We start from the raw sequence: 17,955 nt of genomic DNA, 5'->3' as shown, positions 1-17,955 counted from the left end.
TCACCACTAAACTCGTCTCACCACTAAACTACAGTCTCACCACTAAACTACAGTCTCACCACTGAACTATAGTCTCACCACTAAACTAGTCTCACCACTAAACTACAGTCTCACCACTGAACTAGTCTCACCACTAAACTACAGTCTCACCACTGAACTACAGTCTCACCAACTAAACTAGTCTCACCACTAAACTACACTCTCACCACTAAACTACAGTCTCACCACTGAACTACAGTCTCACCACTGAACTATAGTCTCACCACTAAACTAGTCTCACCACTAAACTACAGTCTCACCACTGAACTAGTCTCACCACTAAACTACAGTCTCACCACTGAACTATAGTCTCACCACTAAACTAGTCTCACCACTAAACTACAGTCTCACCACTGAACTAGTCTCACCGCTAAACTACAGTCTCACCACTAAACTACAGTCTCACCACTGAACTACAGTCTCACCACTGAACTAGTCTCACCACTAAACTACAGTCTCACCACTAAACTAGTCTCACCACTAAACTACACTCTCACCACTAAACTACAGTCTCACCACTGAACTATAGTCTCACCACTAAACTAGTCTCACCACTAAACTACACTCACCACTAAACTCGTCTCACCACTAAACTACAGTCTCACCACTAAACTACAGTCTCACCACTGAACTATAGTCTCACCACTAAACTAGTCTCACCACTAAACTACAGTCTCACCACTGAACTAGTCTCACCACTAAACTACAGTCTCACCACTAAACTAGTCTCACCACTAAACTACACTCTCACCACTAAACTACAGTCTCACCACTGAACTACAGTCTCACCACTTATGTGACATCATACAGTAATATTATATTGAGGTCAGAGATGAGGGAGACGGCAGACAGACAGAGAGTTGCAATGCATCATGGGAAGAGAAAGACAGCCCTCCATCTTTCAACAAGCACAAAGCAGCACCAACCTGTGTGTGTCTGTTGGTCTCAGACCCATGCAGCGGTGGCACACACACACACACACACACACACACACACACACACACACACACACACACACACTCAAACACACACACACACACACTCCCCCCCCCCCACACACAAACACTCCCCCCCCACACACACAAACACTCCCCCCCAACACTCCCCCCCCACACAAACACTCCCCCCCACACACCCCCCACACACAAACACTCCCCCCCACCCACACCCACACCCCCCCCACGCAAACACTCCCCCCCCACACACACACTCCCCCCAACACACACACACTCCCCCCCACACAAACACTCCCCCCCACCCCACACCCACACCCCCCCCTACACAAACACTCCCCCCAACACACACACACTCCCCCCCCACACAAACACTCCCCCCCACACCCCCCCCACACACACCCCCCCTACACAAACACTCCCCCCCACACCCCCCCCCACAAACACTCCCCCCCCACACAAACACTCCCCCCCACACCCACACACCCCCCCACACACACCCCCCCACAAACACTCCTCCCCCACACAAACACTCCCCCCCACCCACACCCACACCCCCCCTACACAAACACTCCCCCCCAACACACACACACTCCCCCCCACACAAACACTCCCCCCCACACACCCCCCACACACAAACACTCCCCCCCCACCCACACCCCCCCCTACACAAACACTCCCCCCCAACACACACACACTCCCCCCCCACACAAACACTCCCCCCCCACACACCCCCCCACACACAAACACTCCCCCCCCACCCACACACACCCCCCCACACACACCCCCCCCACAAACCCCCCCCCCCACACACAAACACCCCCCCCCCCCCCCACCCACCCACACACACACATGCAGAAGAAGATCACCACTAAAGGAGGGCTGACTATCCAGCAGGTGTCGTGATGATAGAAAAGCACCAGGATGCCAGAACACCTGTCTGCTGGAGGACAAACTCTGGACCATGTCTCTGTGCTCCGATTATCCACTGATTAAATAAGAAGTGGATTCAGGACATGATTTAAATCCACTCTGCGCTTTAGATCTTACTTTAATTGTTAAAATAGAGCCCATCGTATCATGATGGAGGGTAAAAGTCCAGTTATCTGAAGAGCAGAAATCTGGTTTCATCCATTATATCGTTTTATTACTGTCACCAAATCCCTTTCAAAAAACAAAAAAAAAACCAACAACGATGTTTTATTTCATCTGGCAGCGTTTTCAGAAACTTACTGGTTCCTTCTGAAGATTTAAACCTTTAAAACAAATCAAAATTATGTTGTTTTATTTCTATTAGAAGGTTCAGTAATCTGCTAAAGCAGTGGAGGATTAATCGGTGCAGCAGTGAGTCACTGATGAGTTCTGGACAACAACAACCACAAACTTTTATCAGATGTGTGTCACTGCCTGTGTTTTGAAGAGGTGTGTGTGTGTGTGTGTGGGTGGGGTGGGGTGGGGGGGGGAGATAGGACAAGCGGGACTGATTTGAATAACAAGCTCCAGGGAAAGTTGACCCACATACTGAATGAAGGCAACGAGAGAGGAGGCAGAGATCCACAGCAGGTTGGAGTGTGGCATGTAATGTCAGCTCTCCACCAGCAGAGGGTGGAGACAGGAGCTCTGAGACCCTCCTCCTGCAGGTGAGCGGTGGAGCTCAGCGAGGAAGGGACCTTCACCAGGAAAACACTCAGAGTTTCATCACCTGATCAACATCAGCAGCTTGAGTTACACATGACTTTGTAAGCGGTGGTCCAGATGTGTCTGTGATGTTTTACACACCTGAAACTGGATCAGAGAAACGTCAACATTTGTGTTCAATTATTGTTGAACAGAAAGAAGCAACAGTTGCCATGGCGCCACAGTTCAGGTGGTTCAGTGAATGTTTCCCTCAGAAGGTCCCGGTGAACTCGGTGTTGACAGTCCTGACTCTGTGAGGATTCCTGTCTGTCCCGAGTGTGTTTTCCTCCTGTTTAACCTGTCCTCCGGTGTCCTGTCGTTCCCCTGTCTGTTTTCTCCTCAGCGGGTACCCTCCTCCCAAGCCCCGCCCACGGCCGCACCTCTCCGGCAGCACAGCTGGGGCGGCATTGCAGTGATTAACACCGGCCGCTACTAATACTCCGGTCTCCTGCCCACCCGCTGTCAGTTCGTCCGTTGCCTACCCGTCAACCCGTCCAGTAAGTCCGTCCGTCTCCCTGTTTTGAGATTCTGGTTTCTGACTCCAACCTGTTTCCTGCCGTTCAGTGTCGGGCCACGGGCGTTCACCTGAACGAAGAAGATTCCAGATCGTTCTTCGGAGATCATCTGCTGCAATCTTGGCAATCCTGTGTCGAGCTAGGAGTGTCACACAGTCGACCCTGCGGTTCCGTCCAGTGTCGAGCCACGGGCATCACCTGCACGAAGAGACCTTCCAGTGTGATCCTCGGAGATCCGCTGTCGAGGGTTTGGGCGATCCTGTGTCGAGTCGCGGACATCACACAGTCGATCCGGCCAATCAGCTCGCTGAGGAGAAGTCTGGGGATTCCCCCAGCGGAGCGTCGCCGTCCGGCTACGTCACCCGGTCACGTGCCGAGGAGAACCCCGGGATTCCCTCGGGTGGCGAGGCTCCGCGCCGGCAGCCAGCCACATTCGTGGAGGAGCCAACTTCCAGCTCAGATTGGGACTCAGACTCTCGGTGTGTTTTCCTGTTTGCTCTCACTGCCCGGGAAGAAATAAATACCTGGTTCCAAAGAGACTTTTGCTGTGTGTCTGCATTTGGGTTCGTTTATCTGCACACCTCATAACAGACTCTGGGGAACGAATTCACTGACACAAAGAAAACCCAGCTGGTGTCTCCTGACCTGATGATCCTTCTTCAGGTTTGGACAGTGAAGCTCCGCCCCCTGGAAACACCTCTCCAGGCTCATCACTTCATGGCTGTAGACTTCCTGAAGCATTTTAAGGCTCTCTGTTGCAGATTCCCAGAGTTTGTTACTAAACTTAATGTCATGTCCAGATAAATCACAGACACACGGACCAGCGCTCACAGCAGCAGCATGTGTACCTGATGATGATCAAGACATGAAACTTCTTACTCACGAAGGTTATAGAACTTTCTGATCCGCCCTCATAGTTTACAGGTGTGTGTGTGTAGAAGGAGCAGCTGACAAATCAGCTGATTGTGGACAGACAGCGGGAGGTGAAGCTCAGGTATGAAAGATGTACAGGTGATGGTTTTACCTGTGGCTGCAGTGTCTGGGTCCGTCCCGTGGCGGTCGGCTTCGAGCCACTGGTACAAAGCTATGGACAATGTTAAAACAGATGCACACAGAGAAGCAAATTAATAAATGCATGACAACGAGGCGACCATGAACACAACACGGGACATATGTCTAGTGAGCTGACATCCATATATGGACATATGTCTAGTGAGCTGACATCCATATATGGACATATGTCTAGTGAGCTGACATCCATATATGGGCATATGTCTAGTGAGCTGACATCCATATATGGGCATATGTATAGTAAGCTGACATCCATATATGGGCATATGTCTAGTCAGCTGACATCCATATATGGACATATGTCTAGTGAGCTGACATCCATATATGGACATATGTATAGTAAGCTGACATCCATATATGGGCATATGTCTAGTCAGCTGACATCCATATATGGACATATGTCTAGTGAGCTGACATCCATATATGGACATATGTCTAGTCAGCTGACATCCATATATGGACATATGTCTAGTGAGCTGACACCCGGGGCACAACCATTGTACCCAAGATATTGGTGTGACTGATTGTGAAAGTACGTCCGACCCCACTCAGACAGACACAGGCAGGCAGACAGACAGACAGACAGACAGACAGACAGACAGGCAGGCAGGCAGGCAGACAGGCAGACAGGCAGGCAGGCAGGCAGACAGGCAGGCAGGCAGGCAGACAGGCAGACAGGCAGACAGGCAGGCAGGCAGGCAGGCAGACAGACAGACAGACAGGCAGGCAGACAGACAAGTAGGCAGACAGACAGACAGACAAGCAGGCAGGCAGACAGACAGACAGACAGACAGACAGACAGACAGACAGACAGACAGGAGGCTAATCCCTGCAGATCATCTCTGCTCCTGTGATCTGTCACCAGGCTGCAGATTAGTGGCTTTATTCAGCTCGCAACACACAAACACACAAACAAACACACACACACACACACACACACACACACACACACACACACACACACACACACACACACACACACACACACAGAGCACTCTGAATCAGTTTTACCTACAGGGGTGTGAGAGGAGAGGTGAGCTCCTCCCTCCATCCTCTCTTCTCTCAGGTGTAAATGTCTGGTTGCCATGGGTTACAGAGCTCTGTGACTAAATGTGAATGGAGATGGAGGAGAATGAGGTCCGACTGGCCCCCCTGGATGAACCTCTGCAGCTGCTGCCTTTTAAATTGAATTACAAAACAGCAGCAACAACAAGAGAGCAATGCAGTGTGTGTGTCTGTGTGTGTGTGTGTGTGTGTGTGTGTGTGTGTGTGTGTGTGTGTGTGTAGTTTTATATCCAGTCTGTAGTTTTATATCCAGTCTGTGTTTTATATCCAGTCTGTAGTTTTATATCCAGTCTGTGGTTTATATCCAGTCTGTAGTTTTATATCCAGTCTGTAGTTTTATATTCAGTCTGTGGTTTTATATCCAGTCTGTATTTTATATCCAGTCTGTGGTTTTATATCCAGTCTGTGGTTTTATATCCAGTCTGTGGTTTTATATTCAGTCTGTGTTTTATATTCAGTCTGTGGTTTTATATCCAGTCTGTGGTTTTATATTCAGTCTGTGTTTTATATCCAGTCTGTGGTTTTATATCCAGTCTGTGGTTTTATATTCAGTCTGTGTTTTATATTCAGTCTGTGTTTTATATCCAGTCTGTGGTTTTATATCCAGTCTGTGGTTTTATATTCAGTCTGTGTTTTATATTCAGTCTGTGTTTTATATCCAGTCTGTGGTTTTATATCCAGTCTGTGGTTTTATATCCAGTCTGTGGTTTTATATTCAGTCTGTGTTTTATATTCAGTCTGTGGTTTTATATCCAGTCTGTGGTTTTATATTCAGTCTGTGTTTTATATCCAGTCTGTGGTTTTATATCCAGTCTGTGGTTTTATATTCAGTCTGTGTTTTATATTCAGTCTGTGTTTTATATCCAGTCTGTGGTTTTATATCCAGTCTGTGGTTTTATATCCAGTCTGTGGTTTTATATCCAGTCTGTGGTTTTATATTCAGTCTGTGTTTTATATTCAGTCTGTGTTTTATATTCAGTCTGTGTTTTATATCCAGTCTGTGTTTTATATCCAGTCTGTGTTTTATATCCAGTCTGTGTTTTATATCCAGTCTGTAGTTTTATATTCAGTCTGTGGTTTTATATACTTTGATGCAAAGTCTTTGTTTTAATGTGAACAGACTCCCAGCAGCAGCGAGGTGTGACCCTCCACTATGTGTGATTAAAGCTGCAGAGGGCTGTTCCTCCTCAGGTCTGATGTAGGACAGATATCAGCAGGATAATCTGGACTGACACACACATGCTGCTGAAGGAGCTATAACACTTCCTGAGAGGACATCGCCTTCCAGGGCTGTTTGTAGAGGACGGTTCATTGACTTTTCAGAGTTCAGCCGGGTGTTTACATGACCAGAAAAGAGTGATACTGTTGTTAGGGCTGTAACAATTATTTTCATTATAAATCTTCATCCAAAAGTGGCACTAATGCCACTGAAATGTCAAGAACATCTGTTTAAATAACTGAATTTATGTTTTACTTCTAGCTAAAGATAGCCGTGTAAAACATTTAACTTTGCTGTTTTATCTTTCGAGTTTGCACGGATTTGTTTCCTGTTTTCGTTTTAGAGGCTTTCATTTTGAAAGGCACGGGCATAAGTTCCTGTCGTGTAAAACGGAACAAAGGTATAAAATGTGTGTGAAAACTGTAAAATGATGACACAGAGTAAATTGTTGTCAGATAATAGCTCTCCTGTTGCTCTTGTGTTATATTAAAAAGATGATGTCATCGAAGGAGCCAAACAGCAACAAGAAAGTAGAAAACAGGATGAAGTCTTGCTGGTGTTCCTGTTAATGGGGCTCACCTCATGTTTCATCCATGTGAAGTGTTTCTGGTGGATGTCAACATCACACACACATTATAAATGTTATAAATAGACCTTCCTTTTCCTCTTCAGTCAATCCTGAAAAGACTTTTATGATAAGTGTTTTGAATTTTCTGTGTTTTATGCATGAATTAAAAATGTTCATAAAGACGCATCTATTCAGTCTATAAAATGTCTATCACAACTTCTCAGAGATCCAACTGGTGGACACAAAGAAGCAGTAAACTCTCATATTTAAGAGGTGACAGCTGATGTCCTGATTTATTATTGCTGTTTGCAGTTTCACTCCACAGACTCCCATTCAAAATCTCTCACAAAATCAATGTCCAATTTTTGTTTCCATAAGTATAATGGAACGTAACGCTGTGTGTGTGTGTGTGTGTGTGTGTGTGTGTGTGTGTGTGTGTGTGTGTGTGTGTGTGTGTGTGTGTGTGTGTGTGTGTGTGTGTGTGCTATATCATTCGTCTAGTTTAAACGGTCTCCCGTATCCATGGCAACCCCTCTGCCTCCTGTACACAGAAGAGGTTAAAGCCCCTCCCTGACGATGTAGGTCACATTTCCTCCCAGCAGGGCCCTCTTCATGAGTGTAGCCCTGGGATGCATATACAACGTGGGCTTCATTAACAACTGGAATACTTTCTGGGGGAAACCTGGTCTGATCCGGAGAGACGGCATCCATCCTACTTTGGATGGTGCAGCTCTTCTTTCTAGAAACATGGCCATGTCTCTTAACAGCCCTAAAACCTGACATCCAGGGTTGAGGTCAGGACGCAGAGCTGCAGTCTTACAGCTCCTCTGCAGCTTCTTTAGAGCTGTCACTCACCCAAAACCTTCAACATCCTGTAGAGGTTGTGTCTGTACCCAGACCACCTATATTTAAAAAACTCAAGAAAAGATCTATCAATAAAAATGTAATAAAAATGGATCCTACCAAATTAATGGATCAAAGAAATCTGACAATTAAAAGTGGATTATTAAATATGAGATCTCTCTGGTCTAAATCTCTGTTAGTAAATGACTTGATAACTGATCATCAGATTGATTTACTCTGTCTCACAGAGACCTGGCTGCAACAGGAAGAATATGGTAGGATTAATGAAGCAACTCCTCCCAGTCATATTAATTATCATATTCCTAGAGATTCAGGAGGAGGAGGAGGAGGAGGAGGAGGAGTGGCAGCAATCTTCCACTCAAGTTTATCAATTAATCCAAAGCCTAAACTTAGTTATAAATCATTTGAGAGTCTGACTCTTAGTCTCTCACCCAAACTGGAAAGCAGAGAAACGGATTGTATTGTTGTTGTTTATCTCCCACCTGGTCCTTATTCAGAGTTTCTAACTGAATTCTGACTTTTGATCAGATTTAGTGCTGAGTTCAGATAAAGTGATGATAGTGGGAGACTTTAACATTCATGTTGACGTGGGAATTGTTGTATTGTTGGGTTTCTCTGTATAATATTGTAAAGTTCTGCTGTAAGGACTTTAATGTGTTCAGTGCCATGAAATAGCCTGTGTTGTGATTTGGTGCTATATAGAGAAAATTGAATTGAATTGGATACTTTATCAGACTCAGAAGAGGGGGCGGGGCCTGAGGAGCTGTACATACTGCAGCCTTCAGACAGAGGGCTGACATGATGTGAACAGACAGGTGAAAAGAGAAGAGGAATGTCTGCTGCATTCAGACATCCAACCGGAGGACGAAGAAACAAAGATGATCCAAGTCAAAGAGACACGTCAGCACTGAGCTGCCATGTTGGCTTGTCTTTTACGTTTTATTGTCCAACAAGAGACACTTCATTTTTTTATTGTACTCTATTAATCCCCGAGGGGAAATTATTTTGCTGCAGCAGCATCCCGAGGGGGAGGTGCTGCTGCAACAGGCTGCCACGACAACCAACCTGAGGTGCATGTTTTTGGATGATGGGAGGAAGCCGGAGAGAACCCACGCAAGCACAGGGAGAACATGCAAACTCCGCACAGAAAGGCCCAGGACCGGATTCGAACCCGGAACCTTTTTGCTGTGAGGCGACAGTGCTAACCACTGCACCACCGTGCCACCCGCACGGGAAAAAACACGGGAAAAAGTAGCAAATACTTCCAGAAAAATAAACAGTTTGCTAAACTGTTGCAAGAATTCTAAATGACACGTGAAAAATAAAAACCTTCCTAAGTTTGTTTAATGCTTCAAACACTGGAGCGGATCCAGACCTCACCGAGGCCAGAACACGCGTGTGCATAAGTGAACACGGATGTAAATCTGTGCTGCTCTGACAGGAAGCAAAGAGCTCAGTGACACGTCACAAATGTGTTTCATGCAAAAAGGCCTCGAACTGAAAACAGACTCAAACCTTCAGTTGACTCTGAAGGATCTTCTGCTTCACCTGCAGCTCAGCAGCAGTGAACCACCTCCATCCTGGATCAGAACCCAACACACCGCTGGACCCTCAGCTTTATTTTACCGAAACGTCCGTGGCTCAACAGGAACGACATCAAGCCTCAGAAAATAACCCTGATGATGTCACAGTGTTGTCATATACCTCAGACTCGCCGAGCCTTCCCGGCGTTAGAAACTGACGATGATGAGTCGGGGAGATGTGTGTGTTTATCTAGGCAGGTACAGTTTGATTAAAAGGATGCTCTGTGTTGCATTATGGGAATATGGGGGCTCCGGAGGTCTGGGCTGGATGTGAGATAATGAAGAAGTGATGATGTGCTGCTGGAGGAGATTTCTCCTGCTTCATAAACTAATTCAGGGGGATTTCTTTTAAACCGCTGGGTGACATAATCCTGCCGGCCAATGGCTGGTTGTTCTCAGGTCACACTGATCATCATGATGATGCTGATAGTTTCATCATCCAGTCAGTGATTAGATGCACCGTGGTGCTGCAACACTGGGATTACAGAAGGTTCATAATCACCTTCATATCATCATGCTGTCATCACCAGCGGTGGCTGACACTATTCTGGAGTGGAAATCACTGCATGGGCTCAGGAACACTTGTGAAAACCATCGTCTGTAAACACAGTTCATCGCTGCGTCCACAAATGATGTTAAAACTCTCCAAAGAAGAAACCAGATAGAAACATGATCCAGAAACACCGCCGCCTTCTCTGGACCGAGATCATTGAAGATGGACTGAGGTGAAGTGGACAACTGTCCTGAGGTCTGATGGATCACAATCTGAGATTCTGTTTGGAAATCATGGACGCTGCATCCTCCAGGTTAAAGAGGAGAGGGACCATCCAGCTTGTTATCAGCTCAGTTCTAAAGCCAGCATCTGTGATGGTACAGGGATGCATTAGTGCACATGGCATGGGTAGCTTGAACATCTGGAAGGAAGCATTAATGCTGAATGATATATTCAGGTTTTGGAGCAACATATGCTGCCATCCAGACAACGTCTCTTTCAGGGAAGGTCTTGTTTATTTCAGCAGAACAACGTCCAACCACATTCTGCACGTATTCCAACAGCATGGTTCTCTAGTAGAAGAGTCTGCTGATAAACTGGCCTCCTGCAGTCCAGACCTGTCAATCATTGAAAACATCTGGAGCATCAGGACATGAACAATACAACCAAGGAGACCCTGAACTGTTGAGCAGCTGAAATCCTCTATCAGGCAAGAATGGGACCACATTTCACTTTCAAAACTCCAGAAACTGGTCTCTTCAGTTCCCAAAGGTTTCCAGAGTGTTGTTAAAAGAAGAGTTGATGCAGCTCAGTGGTGAACATGATCCTGGAACAACTTTATAGAGACGTGTTGCTGACATCAGATTCAAAATGAGAAAAAATAATAAACAATAAAATGTCTCAGTTTCAACATCTGAGATTTTGACTTTAGTTTATTTGCAATTAAATATGAGTTTATGTGATTTACAAATAATTGCCTTCCATTTTTATTTACATTTTACACAGCGTCACTACTTTTTAGGAAACGGGGTTGCATATATATATATACATATATATATATACATATATATATATGTATATATATACAGTGGTGTGAAAAAGTGTTTGCCCCCTAAACCTAATAACTGGTTGGGCCACCCTCAGCAGCAACAACTGCAATCAAGCGTTTGCGATAACTTGCAATGAGTCTTTTACACTTTTTCACACAGGGCCATGTGGGTTTGGATTGTTTTTCTCCCTTAATAATAAAAACCTTCATTAAAAACTGCATTTTGTGTTTACTTGTTATCTTTGACTAATATTTAAATTTGTTTGATGATCTGAAACATTTAAGTGTGACAGACATGCAAAAAAATAAGAAATCGCAGAGGGGGGACACAACATCACGTGTGTGATTCACGTCCTCTGCAGAGTAAAATCTGACAGTATGAAGAGGATGCAGGACACGACCAGAGTACACATGTAGAGGGCGAAGTGGAGGGAGGACGAGGTGGACAGAGGATGGGGTTGACGGAGGACAGGCTTATCTGACTGCGGTCATGTTTGTGTTTCCACAGCGTTATCGGAGGTCAGAGGTCACAGATGAGCTGGAACTGAAGAATCAAAGTCCAACCAGCCGCCAGTAAAAACACAACACAGCCTTTCATAACACACAGTGACACCAGCAGCCAATCAAACGTCTCCGACTGACAGACACACACTCATTCACTGCAGCTGCTTTTTACACAATGACACACACAACAACTGCAACACAAACACAGTTTGTTTGTGGGAAACCTTCCAGAAATCTCACAGGGTGTGTCTCAGTCTGGTTGTGTGTGTGTGTGTGTGTGTGTGTTCAGTGTGTGTCCAGTGTGTGTGTGTCCGGTGTGTGTGTTCAGTGTGTCCGGTGTGTGTGTGTGTCCAGTGTGCGTCCATAGTGTGTGTTCAGTGTGTCCGGTGTGTGTGTCCAGTGTGTGTCCAGAGTGTGTGTCCGGTGTGTTTGAGTGTGTGTTCAGTGTGTCTGGTGTGTGTGTGTGTGTCCAGTGTGTGTGTTCAGTGTGTGTGTCCATAGTGTGTGTTCAGTGTGTCCGGTGTGTGTGTTCAGTGTGTCAGGTGTGTGTGTGTGTCCAGAGTGTGTGTCCGGTGTGTTTGAGTGTGTGTCCAGTGTGTGTGTGTCCAGTGTGTGTGTCCAAAGTGTGTGTTCAGTGTGTCCGGTGTGTGTGTGTGTGTTCAGTGTGTCCAGTGTGTCCAGTGTGTGTGTTCAGCGTGTCCAGTGTGTGTGTTCAGTGTGTCCAGTGTGTGTGTTCAGCGTGTTCAGTGTGTGTGTTCAGCGTGTTCAGTGTGTGTGTTCAGCGTGTCCAGTGTGTGTGTTCAGCGTGTTCAGTGTGTGTGTTCAGCGTGTCCAGTGTGTGTGTTCAGTGTGTCCAGTGTGTGTGTTCAGTGTGTCCAGTGTGTGTGTTCAGGGTGTCCAGTGTGTCCAGTGTGTGTGTTCAGTGTGTCCAGTGTGTGTGTTCAGCGTGTTCAGTGTGTGTGTTCAGCGTGTCCAGTGTGTGTGTTCAGTGTGTCCAGTGTGTGTGTTCAGTGTGTCCAGTGTGTGTGTTCAGGGTGTCCAGTGTGTCCAGTGTGTGTGTTCAGTGTGTCCAGTGTGTGTGTTCAGCGTGTTCAGTGTGTGTGTTCAGCGTGTCCAGTGTGTGTGTTCAGTGTGTCCAGTGTGTGTGTTCAGCGTGTTCAGTGTGTGTGTTCAGCGTGTCCAGTGTGTGTGTTCAGTGTGTCCAGTGTGTGTGTTCAGTGTGTCCAGTGTGTGTGTTCAGGGTGTCCAGTGTGTCCAGTGTGTGTGTTCAGTGTGTCCAGTGTGTGTGTTCAGCGTGTTCAGTGTGTGTGTTCAGCGTGTCCAGTGTGTGTGTTCAGTGTGTCCAGTGTGTCCAGTGTGTGTGTTCAGCGTGTCCAGTGTGTGTGTTCAGTGTGTCCAGTGTGTGTGTTCAGGGTGTCCAGTGTGTCCAGTGTGTGTGTTCAGTGTGTCCAGTGTGAGTGTTCAGTGTGTCCAGTGTGTGTGTTCAGTGTGTCCAGTGTGTGTGTTCAGGGTGTCCAGTGTGTCCAGTGTGTGTGTTCAGTGTGTCCAGTGTGAGTGTTCAGTGTGTCCAGAGTGTCCGGTGTGTGTGTTCAGTGTGTCCAGTGTGAGTGTTCAGTGTGTCCAGAGTGTCCGGTGTGTGTGTCCTGTGTGTCCAGTGTGCGTGTCCAGTGTGTGTGTTCAGTGTGTCCAGTGTGTCCAGTGTGTGTGTTCAGTGTGTCCAGTGTGTCCAGTGTGTGTGTTCAGCGTGTCCAGTGTGTGTGTTCAGTGTGTCCAGTGTGTGTGTTCAGGGTGTCCAGTGTGTCCAGTGTGTGTGTTCAGTGTGTCCAGTGTGAGTGTTCATTGTGTCCAGAGTGTCCGGTGTGTGTGTTCAGTGTGTCCAGTGTGAGTGTTCAGTGTGTCCAGAGTGTCCGGTGTGTGTGTCCTGTGTGTCCAGTGTGTGTGTCCAGTGTGTGTGTTCAGTGTGTCCAGTGTGTGTCTTCAGTGTGTCCAGTGTGTGTGTTCAGTGTGTCCAGTGTGTGTGTCCAGAGTGTCCACTTGTGTGTCCAGTATGTGTGTCCAGTGTGAGTGTTCAGTGTGTCCAGAGTGTCCGGTGTGTGTGTTCAGTGTGTCCAGTGTGAGTGTTCAGTGTGTCCAGAGTGTCCGGTGTGTGTGTCCTGTGTGTCCAGTGTGCGTGTCCAGTGTGTGTGTTCAGTGTGTCCAGTGTGTGTGTTCAGTGTGTCCAGTGTGTCCAGTGTGTGTGTTCAGCGTGTCCAGTGTGTGTGTTCAGTGTGTCCAGTGTGTGTGTTCAGGGTGTCCAGTGTGAGTGTTCATTGTGTCCAGTGTGTCCAGTGTGTGTGTTCAGTGTGTCCAGTGTGAGTGTTCATTGTGTCCAGAGTGTCCGGTGTGTGTGTTCAGTGTGTCCAGTGTGTGTGTTCAGGGTGTCCAGTGTGTCCAGTGTGTGTGTTCAGTGTGTCCAGTGTGAGTGTTCATTGTGTCCAGAGTGTCCGGTGTGTGTGTTCAGTGTGTCCAGTGTGAGTGTTCAGTGTGTCCAGAGTGTCCGGTGTGTGTGTCCTGTGTGTCCAGTGTGCGTGTCCAGTGTGTGTGTTCAGTGTGTCCAGTGTGTCCAGTGTGTGTCTTCAGTGTGTCCAGTGTGTGTGTTCAGTGTGTCCAGAGTGTCCAGTGTGTGTGTCCAGAGTGTCCACTTGTGTGTCCAGTATGTGTGTCCAGTGTGAGGGTTCAGTGTGTCCAGAGTGTCCAGTGTGTGTGTCCTGTGTGTCCTGTGTGTCCAGTGTGCGTGTCCAGTGTGTGTGTCCAGTGTGTCCTGTGAGGTGATGGTCTGTCAGCTGTCAGCAGCACTAATCTGTAATAAGGGGCCTTAGTTACCGCTGAGCAGCCTATCTGTTATGTAAGGAGATTTACCGCCTGACGTAACGCTGCACGGTGTGTGCGTGTGCGTGTGCGTGTGCGTGTGTGTGACAGTGAGACAGAAAATGATTGCAGCTAACAAACAGCAAACTTCTGTTGTGTTATTGGAGTGGTGATGTTTCATATTGAATGTGTTGTTTGTTTTATCAGTTCACTTTGTATTCTTTATAAAGCAGAAGTGCATGTTGAAGTGCTGAACATCATATCTCCTTATTCTATTGAACATATATCAACAGAATCTCTGATTTATTTACTTTTCTGCTCGTAATAATCTGGATTATTTCACAGGGAAATTCCTGCAAGGACGATTCTTAAAACATATTATTTATAAGTGTTGCTTCCACACTTTAAACTATGGAATGAAAAAATATTATTTTGGTTCAGTTTTCATCTCGTATTTAAACCTCTCAGCCAATTACGTTCTCCATCCAGTATAAAAAAATACTAATTTAAAAAAAACAAGATGATTTCGTGAGCAACTGGTTTTCAGCTACACGGCTGCCGTTCATACATCGCCATGGTTACCGTGTGCAGTCCCAGTGATGTATGAGAGCAAGGACACACACGGGACCTGCTGTTGGCCTCTGTGCTGTTATGATGACAGGTTCATGTTCTACCTGTACACAGAGGGATTCTGGGAAACCGAGGACCCGTCGTCAGACAGGACATTCAACGTGTGTTTGAGATGATGGGAGGACCTCCCGTGGTCGGACGCCGTGTTGACACACGTTGGTTACAGCAGAGAGTCTGTATTACAGAAAACACACTTTTCACAGTGAAACACTGTTCCAGCAGAGAAACGGTGAAGAAGACAAGATAGAAGGAGAACGACTTTACACAGAAACCCTTCAGAGATATGACTGCAGGGAACCGCACGCCTCCACTGAAAATCCTTCTTCAGAGTACAACCTCCTGCACCTGAACCAGGTTTAAGTTGCAGGTTTGAGTTGCAACTTAAACCTTCAACCTAAACCTGCAACCTAAACCTTCAATTAAACCTTCAACTCACGAAACTTAAACCTTCAGACAGGACGAGTTGGTTTCAGAGAAACCAAAGCTTTCAGAGGATTTTAACAAGAACCCAAACTGTTCATCTCCTCTAACTGATGTGGACCCTTTAAAAGATCAAAACAACCCCCCAGGCTCATCCTGGCTCTTTTGTGTGCCTCCTCTCCCATTGAGAGACAACACATGGAGCCTGGGGTCAGAGGTCACTGTGAGGGAGGGGCTGAGATCAACTGCTCACTTTAAAAACGCCTCTCAGTCTCCAGCAGCCCAGACAGACACTGGTGTTCAACTCAAACCTTCAACCTAAACCTGCAACTTAAACCTTCAACCTAAACCTGTAACTTATACCTTCAACCTGAACCTGTAACTTATACCTTCAACCTGAACCTGCAATTTAAACCTCCAACTCAAACCTGCAACTTAAACCATCAACCTAAACCTGCAACTTAAACCTTCAACTTAAACCTGCAACTTCAACCTTCAACCTAAACCATCAACTTAAACTTTCAACCTGAACCTTCAATTAAACCTTCAACTGAAACCTTCAACCTAAACCGTCAACCTCAACCTGAAACTTCAACCTAAACCTGCAACCTGAACCTGCAACTTAAACCTTCAACCTAAACCTGCAACTTAAACCTTAAACTTAAACCTGCAACTTAAACCTGCAACTTAAACCTCCAACCTAAACCTGCAAATCTAAACTTTCAATTAAACCTTCATCCTAAACCTTCATCTAAAACCCTTCGACCAACAACCACCACATGTCTGTCCACTTGTGGAATTCCCTCATCTTCAGAACTGAAACTGGATCCTGATCCGATCATTTAAACTGTGTTTAGTTCAGTCTTATCTAGGTTTTCTGTATTAATTGTTCCGTCTTCATTTCCTTGTTGACTTGTGTGTTTTGTGTTATTGTTGAGTTTGTGATAAATTGTGTCTGGTTGAGTTTTCTATATTTTAAAGGCATAGATTAGCTCCGCCTCTAAATGCTGTCTCAAATAAACATTAAATTAATACATAGATATGATGTCACTGCTGGCAGGGGGATTTCTATTCTTACAACCATGGGATACACTACTTCTTGTCCCAGTTTGTGTCGGTATGTCGGAGCCACATGGCAGCAGATCGATGACTTTACTGCTCTCTGACAGTAAACACAACACAACCTCCGACCATTTAAAATCCTCACAGCATCATAAAACATGATTGTGTTCAAACGGAGCTGCAGAGGCCAGAGTGAAACCACATCATCCATCAGCAGGTCGGCTCAGAGTCACTTCCTGTTGACTGACAGGTGTCAGATGAGACATGATGTAACTTTTCTTTTCATTCATTAGAAACAAACGACTTTCTCCTCCTGAAGATGTCACTGGAAGTTATCATTATGTCCAGTGAGTTTAACCCAGGAGTCCTGAAGGAGCTGCAGTGTGTGTGTGTTACAGTGTGTTTGCGTGTGTGTTATGGTGTGTGTGTGTGTGTGTGTGTGTGTGTGTGTGTGAATGACCATAAAAGATCACGTACTTAACTAATATTCCATTTGACATAAATAAACCAGCATGATAAAAACATGATGATTGACAGCGTGTAGGTTTTCTCTCACTGTGCTCTCATGGTTTTTTTTTTTCTTGTAATAGTTTACACACACACACACACAGACACACACACACACACACACACACACAGACACACACACACACACACACACACACACACACACACACACACACACACACACACACACACACACACACACACACACACACACACACACACACACACACAGTGCTCCTCCTCTCTGGGAGCAGACAGATGGTCTGAGGGAGCTTTACAGCTCCAATCCTATCGGCCCGGTTCTACTCATCCTCCAGGAGACAGGAAGTCCTCCCAGAGGAACATCCACCGTCCCCCACCTTCTACAGTCCCACGTCCCCAACAGTCCCATACCGTCCAACATCTCCCACCGTCCACCGTCCCACACCAACATGAGGTGTCGGACCGCAGCAACTATTTCAGGCTGAGAGCAGCCGCAGAGTATTTATACCTCAGAGAGCAGCAGTGCGGTATGAAGGGACATTTATGGACCCGATCACAGCAGCTGAATATCATCCCAGCTGAGGATCTACGACAAGAACAAGATAAAAGGTTAAATATGTGTGATGGTGGACAGAGAGGACACGGAGCAGAGCAGCAGGCAGGAAGTCTGAGGGGAACAATGGGCAAAGGGAAACCAGGCCACAGGGCCACACAGAGAGGGGGGGGGCATAGACTGAAACATGGATGTGGGTCACCGCAATCATGGCTGAGACCAACCATCATCCATTAGTGATGTCATCAACCATCAGTGATGTCATCATCCATCAGTGATGTCATCGTTGGTTTGTGAACATTATGAATCCTCCAGTTCAGATTCTGTCCGTCACCATCTTGTTAGTTCGGAGCGG

The sequence above is a fragment of the Embiotoca jacksoni genome, unplaced genomic scaffold (genome assembly GCF_022577435.1).
Source record: "Embiotoca jacksoni isolate LCO1_2020_lvr unplaced genomic scaffold, fEmbJac1.0.p SCAF_21, whole genome shotgun sequence".
Classification (NCBI taxonomy): domain Eukaryota; kingdom Metazoa; phylum Chordata; class Actinopteri; family Embiotocidae; genus Embiotoca; species Embiotoca jacksoni.
The sequence above is the reverse complement of the archived record's forward strand: the minus strand, read 5'-3'. Positions refer to the sequence as shown.